Source organism: Typopeltis vanoorti, chromosome 24, assembly GCF_054136105.1.
Source record: "Typopeltis vanoorti isolate ZY-2024b chromosome 24, IOZ_Tvanoo_1.0, whole genome shotgun sequence".
Lineage (NCBI taxonomy): Eukaryota > Metazoa > Arthropoda > Arachnida > Uropygi > Thelyphonidae > Typopeltis > Typopeltis vanoorti.
Genome location: NC_143572.1, coordinates 34499018 through 34511555, shown reverse-complemented (window position 1 = coordinate 34511555; position 12538 = coordinate 34499018). Strand labels below are relative to the sequence as shown.

Here is a 12538-nt window from a genome sequence, read left to right as displayed (position 1 = left end):
TATATATATAAATTAAGTAAAGGAAAAAATGATTCAATATAAAAACATTTATTTTGTGATGAACATTGTATTACATCTGCAGAGCAGATATTTAATAAATCATATGGTCCATCATTCAGAAATATTAAATTTATATTCACATTCATACATATCCCCATGCAATGACCTTTGCTAGGTTTTAAGACTCACATGCCACCCACTGTAAAACTAGCAGGCAGGACTAGAGTACATTCTTTTCAAGTACACTTAACAGACTTGTGTGTGGCCTTTTTGGTTCAAAAGTTGTTTGACTGATTCTTTTCAAAAATTTTGTATATATGTTTCTTTTTTTAGTATGATGTTCATTGTGATTTTATCACCTTTGCTTCCAAATTCTGTGCATATTATTTTATGAACAACAAGTAAGACTATTCTTGTATGTTCCCTACATGTCAGTTGGACGCATTATTCAGGAAGATGGCGTGATGATGAATAGTCCATATTCTGGACAAAAATCTACAAGTACTTATTGTATTTATTATATATGTACTTATTGTATATGTACAAGTGCTTATTAACCTGCATGTTTTTATCCAAAATTTCCACACATCATTTCTCTTACTCTGATTCATTTCCTTCTCCATTGCTTAGGTCTCTAACAGGAACCAGCTTTTTCTGTAAAGCAGCTGCCCTATCTGTTGACTCAAAGTACTTCTTTAAATACCTTCATTGGGGCTATGTAGAACCATAGACACAAATAAGTCTCATTTTCCAGTTTCCCATTTTGAAATTTGCCCATATTACTCTACTTGAAATAGCCTGCGATCTGAAGAGTTTCTGTATTGCTAAATTCATTTTGGAGTTTTTAAGCTTTGCTTTTACTGTTGATTTAAAAATGTATATCACCAAGATGTAATGTTTCAACAACTTACCATTTCTAAATAACTTGTAATTATTTTTATGGTATCATGATTTTCTTAGTAATATATTTGGCATGTTCAGTACTTGTTCTTCATAAAATATCTCTATAAATGTCAAAATTCCTCTATATAATTCTCAGTTTTATTTCTTCTTTTATACATTGCTGATAAAACCTAATTAATCATCTGGAATTTAGTACTATAATATTCAGGTGCTCATCATGAAATGTCTAAGTAGTTCAGGTTGAACACCATGTCCTCCAGCTTTCATTTCTCAAATTTCAGTTTATTATGTTTCTAGTATTTAGTACCATAGCTCCCCCCCTTTATCTGGAGATTCGCTATCCCTGGTTTTAATTATCTATGGTCAACTACAGTTCCAAAATATTAAATGGAAAATTCCAGAAATAAACAATTTATAATTATATCGACAAAGTGGATATTAGATCCAACATTATTTCAAAGCCAAATGTTTGTAGAAATTATGAAAGTTTTGTAAGTTGACCTGAGAACTTAAGAGAATACAATCCTCGATATCCCCAAGTTGCCTTAGCTTGCACTACTTGACTTAAGTAGCTAAGGCAACTCAGGGATGCCGAGGATTTTATTCTCCTAAGTTCTCAGGTCAACTTATGAAACTTATGAAAATATAATAAATTTTATTATAATTTCTACAAACATTCAGCTTTGAAGTAATGTTGGATCTAACATCCACTTTGCCTATGTAATTTTACATAGCTGAAATGAAGCGGTATGGCTCTTTTAGCAATAGACAATTCATAAGTTTTAAATTGTGCGCCGTTCTGAGTAGTTCTCGGTTATCAGATCAACTGTTGCGGTATAGCAGTGCTTGTGTTCAAGTAACCCTTATTTTACTTGATAATGGCCCCAAAGCCTAAGAGTAGTGATGCTGGCAATTTGGATATGCCAAAGAGAAGCTGTAAAGTGCTTCCTTTTAAGTGAAAAAGGTAAAAGTTTTCTCAGCTGAGGTTGCCAAGATTCTGTTTACATTCAGATTACTTTTATTACAGCATGTTGTTATAATTATTCTATTTTATTATTAGTTATTGTTGTTAATCTCTTACTGTCTGCCTAATTTATAAGTTGAACTTTATCATAAGTATGTATGTATAGGAAAAAACATAGTATATATATATATATATATATATATATATAGCATTCAGTACTATCCGCAGTTTTGGGTATCTGCAGGATGTCTTGGAATATATCCCCCATGGATGGGGGGGGAGGACTACTGTAGTTATGAATGTATTTTGCTTGAATATTTTTTGCTACAGATCTGTTGCTTGTTAATTACCTAAGTTAAATTTTTTTCAAAATAAGTACTTGAAATATCCAGAATACTGATCATCATTTTCAATACACATTTTATTCTTTTCATGATATTTATTCTTTGCCCAATTTGAAGAATGTTTTGTGACCTTCATGGTACAATCAACTAGCAGTGTTACAACATCATTATAACAAAAAACTTACTATAACCAACTACTGAAAAATCCCCAACCAAATTTCCATAGGTGGAATACTGTTATAACAGAAATTCATTATGCCAAACTGTCCAATCTAACAAATTCTGTATGTATAACCCAAAGGCAGTATTCCCGTAACGTTTAGTTAGACTACTTTTATTACATGTAATTTTCCTGCATTTTCTTTTTATACAGTCAGCTCTCATTATAGCAGACTCAGTTATCAGTGAATTAGATTGTAAAGCAGAAGGTTTTCTACATTGAATTTCCTTTAGAATATCATTAAAGCTGTGGGACTTTTGTCCTTATTGGTAATTTGGATGTAAATAAGTTTACTATATTGAGGGTTGTCTGCTTTCTCTTAAGCATATGCAGTTTACTCTATGAACTCATGATCATCATCAGTTCCAAATTTGTACTCTCAAAGGGTGTATAGGATATTATGGTAGGACTAGATGATTAAGTTCATATTATTACTAGCTTTTTGTCAGCAGTGTTTTTTCAAATAAATCTGTTATTTGTCAGGACTCCAATATTGTTGGGTCTGACATTGTCAGGTCAGGTTACTAATGTGTTCATTTTTATTATGATTTTACCATTGATGCCATCTGTTCACTCTTCTAATTTTATTTTATTTTTATTTATTTATTTATTTATTTATTGGAGAACTCTCTTATGTTTATGAGACAGTTACAACAGTTTTTATTGTTAATCCATAATCCATCCAGCTGAATAAATGTATATACATTTATTCAGCTGGCTCAAAATCACACATTGTTTGATAGATAACATAATAAACAGCATTGTTTATTATGTTATCTATTTCCATATTGAATTTGCCATCTTTGCTAATAATTCTCTCCAAAACTGAACTGTTTTGCTTATGACCTTCACTGAGAATGCTTCCTGTTCATCTTTTCTTGTTACTGCTATATTTATAGCTTTTTTTTTTTTGTCTTTCTATTACGATTTTCATTCAGATTTGTTATATTAGTTATTCAATATAGTAAAGAGTCCTGAAGACCTGTACCCGACTTATTGTCGGGTACAGGTACCTAACAGGTACCTGTACCTAACATCTGCATAAGAACTGAATTTAATGTTTTCAATAAGATATCAAGATATCAGATTTAATTCCGGTCTCCTTCATAATGTGATCCTGTAGATGATGAATAACAGATCGGATAATTTGCACCAACTCCTGTCTTTCACCTGATTTTATATCAGACCATCTTCTTGTGCCTCCTTCAATTCTGACTGATGACTTGCAACTTAAGTATAATCTGTATATTACCCTTTGTTTTACAATCTACAATGTCCCAATTACAGCACATTTATTTGTGATGTTTTGAACAGTTTTCCCTGATACCTTATATGCTTCAAGTGTGCAAAACATAAATATAGTCTTAGTTATATTCTCATAATTTCTCAGGTATTTGTCTTTATTTAGCCTTTGCTTTGTATGCTTGCAGAATTCTTAATTGAGAAATTCCTCTTTAGCCTTTATGTTGTTTTTATTTCCTTTTTTTATAGATGATACTATGAGAGCTATGTTCCAGTCATTTGAAATTCAACTTTCTAACAACCAAACCTTCTGTATTATGCACTGCAAAACTTTTATATCCTCACCTTTGAGAATTCCTACTCAAAAACTATCTATACCAGCTGCCATTTTTGCATATCAGGTATCTAACGGCTCCCCCCCCCCCACACACACATCTCCCTTAAGTAATATGTACTTCTTTGCATTCTTTTTGAAGAGCTTTCTACTATTGTACCTAACCACTTGTCTTATTTAGCAAGTAAAGTAATTAAACATCCATAACACATTTATCTGATTTCTTTTACAGTATTTCTTCACTGTAGAGTTATGGAGACAAACTCTAGTGTTAGAGCAATTACTTAAAACTGAAATGAAATAACACTCAATGTTTTGATCTTTATATCAAGGCCATCAGGAGCACAGATGCACACCAACACAAGCTACATTACATACACTTTATTAAGCTACAGCATAACCACTCTGGTACAGTCACTGACTCTAGCCTGACCTCTAGTAAGGGATGGAAAAGAAGAAGAGCAAAAATTAAGTAAAAAATTAATAATTAAATGCTTAGATAGGTGGAACTATATCAGCTGCTATTGGTTAGTTTAAATCTCTATAGTCCTATTTTTTAAGTTCTGGTTATTGTCTATCAACTGTTGGTTATAAATTATTATTAGGCCTCAGGGAATCGATGACTCATCGATGGAGGCTATACATCACCTACACCAGCTGTCGTACCTTCTCTTAAACTCATTCACACTAGATGCACTCACACGTGGTTCTCTGAGAGAAAAATCTAGCTCTCACCCCTTTCTTAACTGCACACAAACTTAAGTTCCAAGGATATGCCCTTGTTCTAGTAAAATGTTTTACTAATTGATATCCTATAAAACCTTCTTGGCAGTTTATAGACCTCTATCATATCATCCTTCCTTCCCCTGTCTATGACTGTTTGCAGTCCACATACTCTTGATCTATCCTCATAATTATATCTATCATTCCACAGTCTCGATATCATCTTTGTAACCTTCATTGTACCCTTTCTACGGCTTGTTTATATCCCCCCCTGCAAACCCAGGAGACCAGATCTGTGCACAGTAGTCCAGGTGCAGTCATATCAAGGCCTTGTAAAGAGACAAAATGACTTCCTTACATCTCAATGTTTGTCTTATTACAGTTATCCTCTGGGTAGTATTTGCAATTTTTGCTATGGATTTTCAACTTCAATTTCCTATCCTCCATAACTCCAACATCCCTAACCTCATTTGTTTCTTGCAGCATAACCCCAACAATATAATATACCATTGTAAATCTTGAGATAACAAAGTGTATAATTTTATACTTACTAACATTAAATTGATAGCCATTATCATTTGCCCACATTTCCAGTCTGTACAAATCATTCTCAAAAGTGCTGTCTTTGCATCATCATAAAACAGTTCATCAAACATCTCTTGTCAGTTTTTTCTCCCAATATCATTAATATATAGATTAAACTACAATGCAACCCCAGGAACTTGCAATAGCAAGTACGGGCTTGGCACACCCTGGGTGCCTGAGCTAAGTATGGCCTTCTTTCCTATATTGTTCTTCGTCTTGATCCCTCTTACATCTCCTCTATTAACATCTATAGAAGAGGACACGATACTAACTTCTAACTCGAGGGGTCCCTCCACTCTCCTCTGAAGCTATTAGAGTAATTAGAGTAATCAAGGACTAAGGGGAATTTCATTTTCCTTTAATAACCACTAACCAAGGCAAGCTTGAGGGCCATAAAGCGATAGCCCCACCATCAAGCTAGACTGCAGGTGGCCAGTAACCCCCCTCAGTTGAATTGAAACTCACTAAAAAGACTCATGACAATTCAAAAAGGATGGACCCTACTGGAAATGACCCAGCTCAGAGAATGGATGCGATTGAGGCACGGACACAAAAATGGAAAAAGAAGATACCTAATATTTGGAAACTAGCAGCATGGAATGTTAGAAGTATTCTTCTTCCTCTTCTGCAGCTTTTCCCACTTAAATAGGGTCGCTGTTTGTGGTGAGTCTCCTCCACAACCTCCTGTCTTGGGCTGTAGCCACATCCAAGTTCTTCATCCTCAAGTCCTCCTCCACTATCTCTCTCTCTCCATCTCTTCTTTGGCCATCCGCGTTTCCTCCTCCCCTGCACATCCATCTTCATGACCTTTCTTCCCACATACTCTTCCTCTCTCCTCATCACATGAGCAAACCATCTCAATCTCGCCTCCTGTATCTTTGCTCCTAAGTTTGTAACATTTTACCGTTTCCCCTTACATAGTCATTTCTCAGACGATCCTTTCTGGTCACACTGCACATCCACCTAAGCATTCTCTTCTCCGCTACCTCCATCCTGCTGATGTTATTTTTCTTCAGGCCACAGTATCCATAGCATACGTCATAGCTGGTCTCACTACTGTCCTGTAGATTTCGCCTTTTAGATTGATCGGCACCCTCTTATCACATTGCACTCCAGCCATCTCTCTCTCTCCAGTTCTTCCATCTTGCTTGTATCCTGCATCCCACTTCCTTCTCAGCCTCACCATCCTCTTTCATTGTTGAACCTAAGTATCTAAAGTCACTGACCTTCCTGATGACATCTCCTTCCAGCTCTAGATCTGTCTCTTGGTTGCCATCCACATTGCAACACATATACTCTGTCTTACTTCTGCTCAGTCTCATACCTCTCTCTTCCAGTACTTTCCTCCAACTTTCCAGTTTAGCTGACACTTCTTCTCTTTATTCTGCACACAGCACTATGTCATCTGCATACAACATAGTCCAAGGCGCGTCTTCTCTCACCTCCTCTGTCACCACCTCCATCACAATATTAAACAGGAACGGACTTAATGCTGACCCTTGATGCAAGCCAACACTCACTGAAAAACTTTGTCTCTCCCAGGCAGGTTCGAACTCTTGTCTTCACATTTCTGTACATCTCCTGCACCAACCTGAAATATTTCTCCGGTACCTTCTTCTCCCTCAAACCAGACTTCTTGCCTTGGCACTCTATCATACGCTTTCTCCACATGAATAAAAACCAGGTGTAATTCCCGTTGCTTCTCTTGAAACTTTTTCATCATCTGTCGTAACCCAAAGATAGCATCTGTCATCAATCGACCAGGCATGAAACCACATTGCTCCTTTGCAATCTCCACCTCCATCCTCAGTCTTCCATCAAGAACCCTCTCTAGGATCTTCATTGTGTGGGACATCAACTTTATTCTGCTGTAATTCTTACAGTCTTGGGCATCTCCTTTACTCTTGCAGATGGGGACAAGAGTACTTTCCCCTCCATTCCTCAGGTATATTTTCCTGTTGACAAACTTTTATGAACAGATCCCACAGCAGGTCAATTCCCACTTCTCCTAGTGCCTTCCATGCCTCCACTGGGATCCTGCCTGGGCCTACTGATTTTCCATTCTTCATCCTCTTTATGGCTTCCTTCACTTCCACTCTACTAATGTTCTGCACCATCCCCTCATTAGGCTCCCCATCTTCTCTGTGAATCCTTGCATTTTCTTCATTCAAAAGCCCTGCAGAGTATATTCTCCATCTGTTTCTTATATCCACGCCCCTCCTTAATACTCTTCCTCCAGAGTCTTTTATCTGCCTCACATGTACGATGTCCTTTGATGCCTTGTTTCTACATTTTGCCAATCGATAAAGCTTTCTCTGGCCTTCCTTTGTTTCTAATTGATCATAAAGGTCTTGATACGCCATGGCCTTTGCCTGTGCAACAACTCTTTTGGCTTCTCGCTTTTTCTCTCTGTCCTCTACCACTCTGGACTTGTCCCACTTCTGCTTTGCCTTCCTCTTAGAATGTTAGAAGTATACACCATAAAATACAAGAATTAGACCAAACCTTGGAAAAACAAAAAATAAAGATAGCTACCATTACAGAATCAAAGAAAAAACAAAAAGGAACAGATGAAACCGAGAATTATATCTATCACTTATTGTGGAGTAAAGATGGAAGAAAGTGCAAAGTCAGGTGTAATGATGTTCATACATAAAACTTTAAGAAGAAATATTATACATTACAACTACTGGAATGATAGAATCACAGAAACAAGACTAAAGATACATAGAGGATATTTAACAATAATAGGCACTTATGCCCCAGAAGATGGAAAAGAAGAAGAATCAGAGACTTTTTATCGAGATCTACAAAAGATTATAGATCAAATAAACCCTTTTGATTATATTATAATAATGGGTGACTTAAATGCAAGAATTGATAATACTTCACATAAACTCAATATAGGACCAATAGGAGAACCAATATATAATAATAATGGGAAGAGATTAAGAGCATTCACCCTATACACAATTATAGAATAACGAATACCTACTTTAAACATAACAAGTATTCACATATTTATCTGGCAGGCAAGAAATACAAGAAGCATCATAGACTATATAATAGTTAATATGAAATTATGAAATATGATCATAGACACCAGAATATACAGAGGAGCAGAGATAGTCAGACCACTACTTACTGGTAGGGAAAATTAAATAGAAACCAAGATGGGAGGGAAGGAAAAAACCAAAAGGAAATAGAAACACAGAACTATATAAGATTAAACTCTTAGATGATGAGAATATCAGAGGCTTGTATCAGAATAGAATTAGGGATTGGTTGAGTAAAATTGAGGAAAGTAGGACAGTGGAAGAAGAATGGTCAAACATCAAATATATATTCGAAAATGCTGCAAGAGAGAGTTTGGGAACAAAACAAAAATGGATAAGACACAGAGGTCTAAGACAATGTGACGACGAGATCAAACAGATAATTGAAGAAAAGATAGCATATAAACAATGGCTAAATTTAAAGACAGATGAATCATTCATTGAATATAAAAGGAAAAGAGAAATAGCAAAGAAAGCATGTAGAAAAAAAAATAAAAGCATATGAAAATTTTATAGCAAAATTAGAACGGGACTGTACATTAAAAAGACCTAAAACACATGGAATCCTCAAACAAATGAATAACAATTTAAAAGAAAGAACAAAAATTGATATAATTGAACCAGAAACCTGGCAGGAGTATTTCCAGAAGTTATGGCATGATAACTCCTTGATACAAGAATTCCCCTTGAAATACAACATCAGTAATATAGATGAATTTACATACGAAGAACTACAAAACACCTTCAAACAAAGCAGAACAGGCAAGTCACCAGGAGAAGATAATATAAACACAGAACTTATTAAATTTGCAGGTAAAGAATGTAATACCAGATTTCTAAAACTTATAAACCAAATATACAAAGAGGGAAAATCCCCAAAAAGCTGGGGTAGAGCTCTAGTGATCCCAATTTACATAAAAGGACAAAAAACAGATTGCAATAACTATTGTGGCATCAGCCTCCTCAATACAGGTTATAAAATCTATGCAAAGATGTTAACAAAGAAATTAATATCCTATATAGAATGACAGCTGGGAGAAGAACAGAATGGATTCCATAAGGGAAGATCATGTATAGACTCGACTTTTATTTTAAAAATAATTATAGAAAAACATAGAGAATACAATATTGAAACACACATAGCTTTCGTTGATTATATAAAAGCATTTGACAAAATTTTGTGAAATAAACTATGGGAAACTCTAAAGCAATATCACATTCCAAACCAACTATACAATGCTCTAAACATATACCACAATAATGAAATAGCAATAAAGCAAAATCATACCATATCTAAAGTTTAAGGGAGATGGTAAATCCTGTATTATTCTACAACCAGGTACGAAACTCGGATCGAAATCCTAGAGTTTCATGTCAAAAAAACTATCGACGAGCCCAAGTGTAAGTAATCACTTGGGTTTTAAACCTTGATATTCCAGGTCTACCTACTCACTGATGAGACCTCAAAAAGGGTTGAAACCGGTCTGGGTAGTGACCTCTTATCATAATGTAAAACAGTAATACATCTCCTAGGAGCTGCGCTTTACATTATGAGAGAATATTAAGGACAGTGACGGAGCTTGCGCCACCTTTGCTCCGAGTCGCCCTGGTGCTGTACTTCCCAAGCGATTACTTATACTTGGGCTTGCCGATAGTTTTTTCGGCATGAAACTCTAGGATTTCGATCCGAGTTTCGTACCCGGCTGTAGAATAATACGGGATTTACCAACTCCCTTAAACTTAACATGTTGCCGGTAAAATTGCCTTTGGGCTTGTTATAGCATACCATATCTACTTGGAAACCAATAAATAGAGGAGTCTCTCAAGGCTGTCCTTTATCACCCTTGTTATTTAACATATATATGGACAATATTATCAAAAAATGGAGAGAAGTAAATACATCTGGCTTCCAAATTAATCGACATACAAAAATAGACATGCTACTTTTTGCTGATGATCAGATCATCTTTGGAAAGACTGAAGACGAATTGCAGAAATCAATTTATAATTTAAATAATATTATACAACAATATGGCCTGGAAATATTATTATTATATGACACCTCCAGGGAGTCCAAACACTCATTGAGGGAGGGCACCTACTCTACAACTCTGTCTCCATCCAATTCTTCAACTACAATTGTCATCTACACCACCGCCATCTACTGCCCACCACCACCACTAGTATTTTCACAGACAATCACAAACATCCATGTCCATGGCGGGATATCAATGGAGAAAACTAAAGGCATGGCTTTTCATGGAGATAACCCCTATCAGAAGTAAAATAGTAATAAATAATAAAATAATTGAACAAGTTAATAATTTCAAATACCTAGGCTATAAACTATCTTACATAAATGAAATAGATATTGAATTTAAGATGACAAACTTTATAAAAATCACTGGAGTAATTAATTCCATAACAGACTCGGTGATTAAATATAGGAAAAACTGGCTAGACCATATAGCAAGAATGCAGAGAGAAAGATTACCAAAAAGAAGATGGACTGAGTCTGGAACAAGCCACTTGACCTAGAACCTGGATAGGAAGAAGAAGAATTACCATGCTCCAAGGATTGATTCCTGGAGTACATCACTGGTCATCTTAAATCTGGCAAATGCACCTCCCCCTATACCACTTTCTTATATCTGTTCATCAGCAACCCACTTATATGATCTTTCCACTTATTTATGCACTTCTTTGAACTGGAAAATAGCGTTAGTAATGATGGTCAGTCAGAACAGAAATCCAAAGGATATGTACCAGAGCTATTAGCTGTTTTCTCAAAATTTTCCCATAACCTGATGTTTAGGCTGCCAACAAGAAGTATCATTTTTTTTTATTTTATTCATTTTGTCATTTCTATGAAGAAGAAAAATTCCTCTTCTATTTTGTTACTGATGCCTGCAGTAGGATAATAAACATTGTGCAGTTGCCATTTTTGGATTTGCTGACATCTCTTTTGCTTTGAAAATGTCTTCCACTGAACAAGTTTATCTTAATTTGGGATATTAAATATCAAAGGTAATGTTTAATCTTTAAGGGTACCCGTGGCATGACTATAAACAATAAATTGCATGATAACCACAGTAATTCACTTTAATGAAATGAAAGTACAGATATTTTGTACTGAAAATAACAGTACATCATCAGCACATAGAAACAAGCAAATCAAAGAAACATAAAATAAGAATCTCCCAAACTATTGGAAAGACAAACAATCGTTCTGATTCAGATTTGGCTGATGTAAAAGGGCATTTCAACTTTCTTTGAAAAGGTGTTCATAACATAGTATTGACACTAAACACAGTATCCAGCGGGATGAAGCTCATCTTCTCCATAGAAGCAAGTTTAAATATGAGCACTTTTTCAAAAAAAGTTGCGAAGACCTTTTACATCGTCCAAATCTGAATTGGAATGATTGTCTCTCTCTCCCAAAAGTTTGGGAGATTCTTATTTTATGTAACCATCAAAAATAGTTTTTAATAATATTATTTGTTAATATTGATTTCTAGCATGTGGCAACAGTTTTTAATTGGTAAACCACTGACTTCTGTATGTACCTTGTATTCCCGTTTCTTTGATTTGCTTGTTTCTACGCACTGATGATGTACTGTTATTTTCAGTACAAAATATCTGTACTTTCATTTCATTAAAGTTAATTACTATGGTTATTGTGTAATTTATTGTTTAATGGTAATGTTTCCTTTCTCTGATCTTTATTGTCTGAATTAATCATCATGTGCATTTTGTTTAAGATTTATTTAAACAAATGTTGTATAACCACTTTAAATATTTGCCTCTTTTTTTTTTTTCATACTTGCTATATAAGTGTGTCTCCTACTTTCAGTTTTTATTATGTGAGTAGTTGAATTTTCAGTCTTCATCCTGGTTTCTTGCAAAAAGAGTGAATTTTTTTTTTGTTTTTTTTTAATGGCAACCAGTGTGATATTTGATTATGTTGTACTCTCATATCCAATACAAAATCCAGTTTTCATATCCAATACAAATTATTATTTGGTTGGACTCAAGTGGTTAGTCCATTCTTGTTCATCCTTTATCGAAGTAAATACTACTGACAGATGGTACCATGGGAAGATGATGATTGGACTGCCTGGTAAGTTATTCATGTCATTTACCTGACCTCTTAATTCTTCATGTTAA

General features: G+C 35.0%; 1 protein-coding gene across 5 annotated transcripts in view; it reads left to right on the top strand.

The window, feature by feature from the left end:
- The window catches only part of LOC150093095 (uncharacterized), a 390523-nt gene that overhangs the window by 155390 nt on the left and 222595 nt on the right, over positions 1–12538 (top strand). The gene's annotated exons all lie outside the window — the stretch shown is intronic.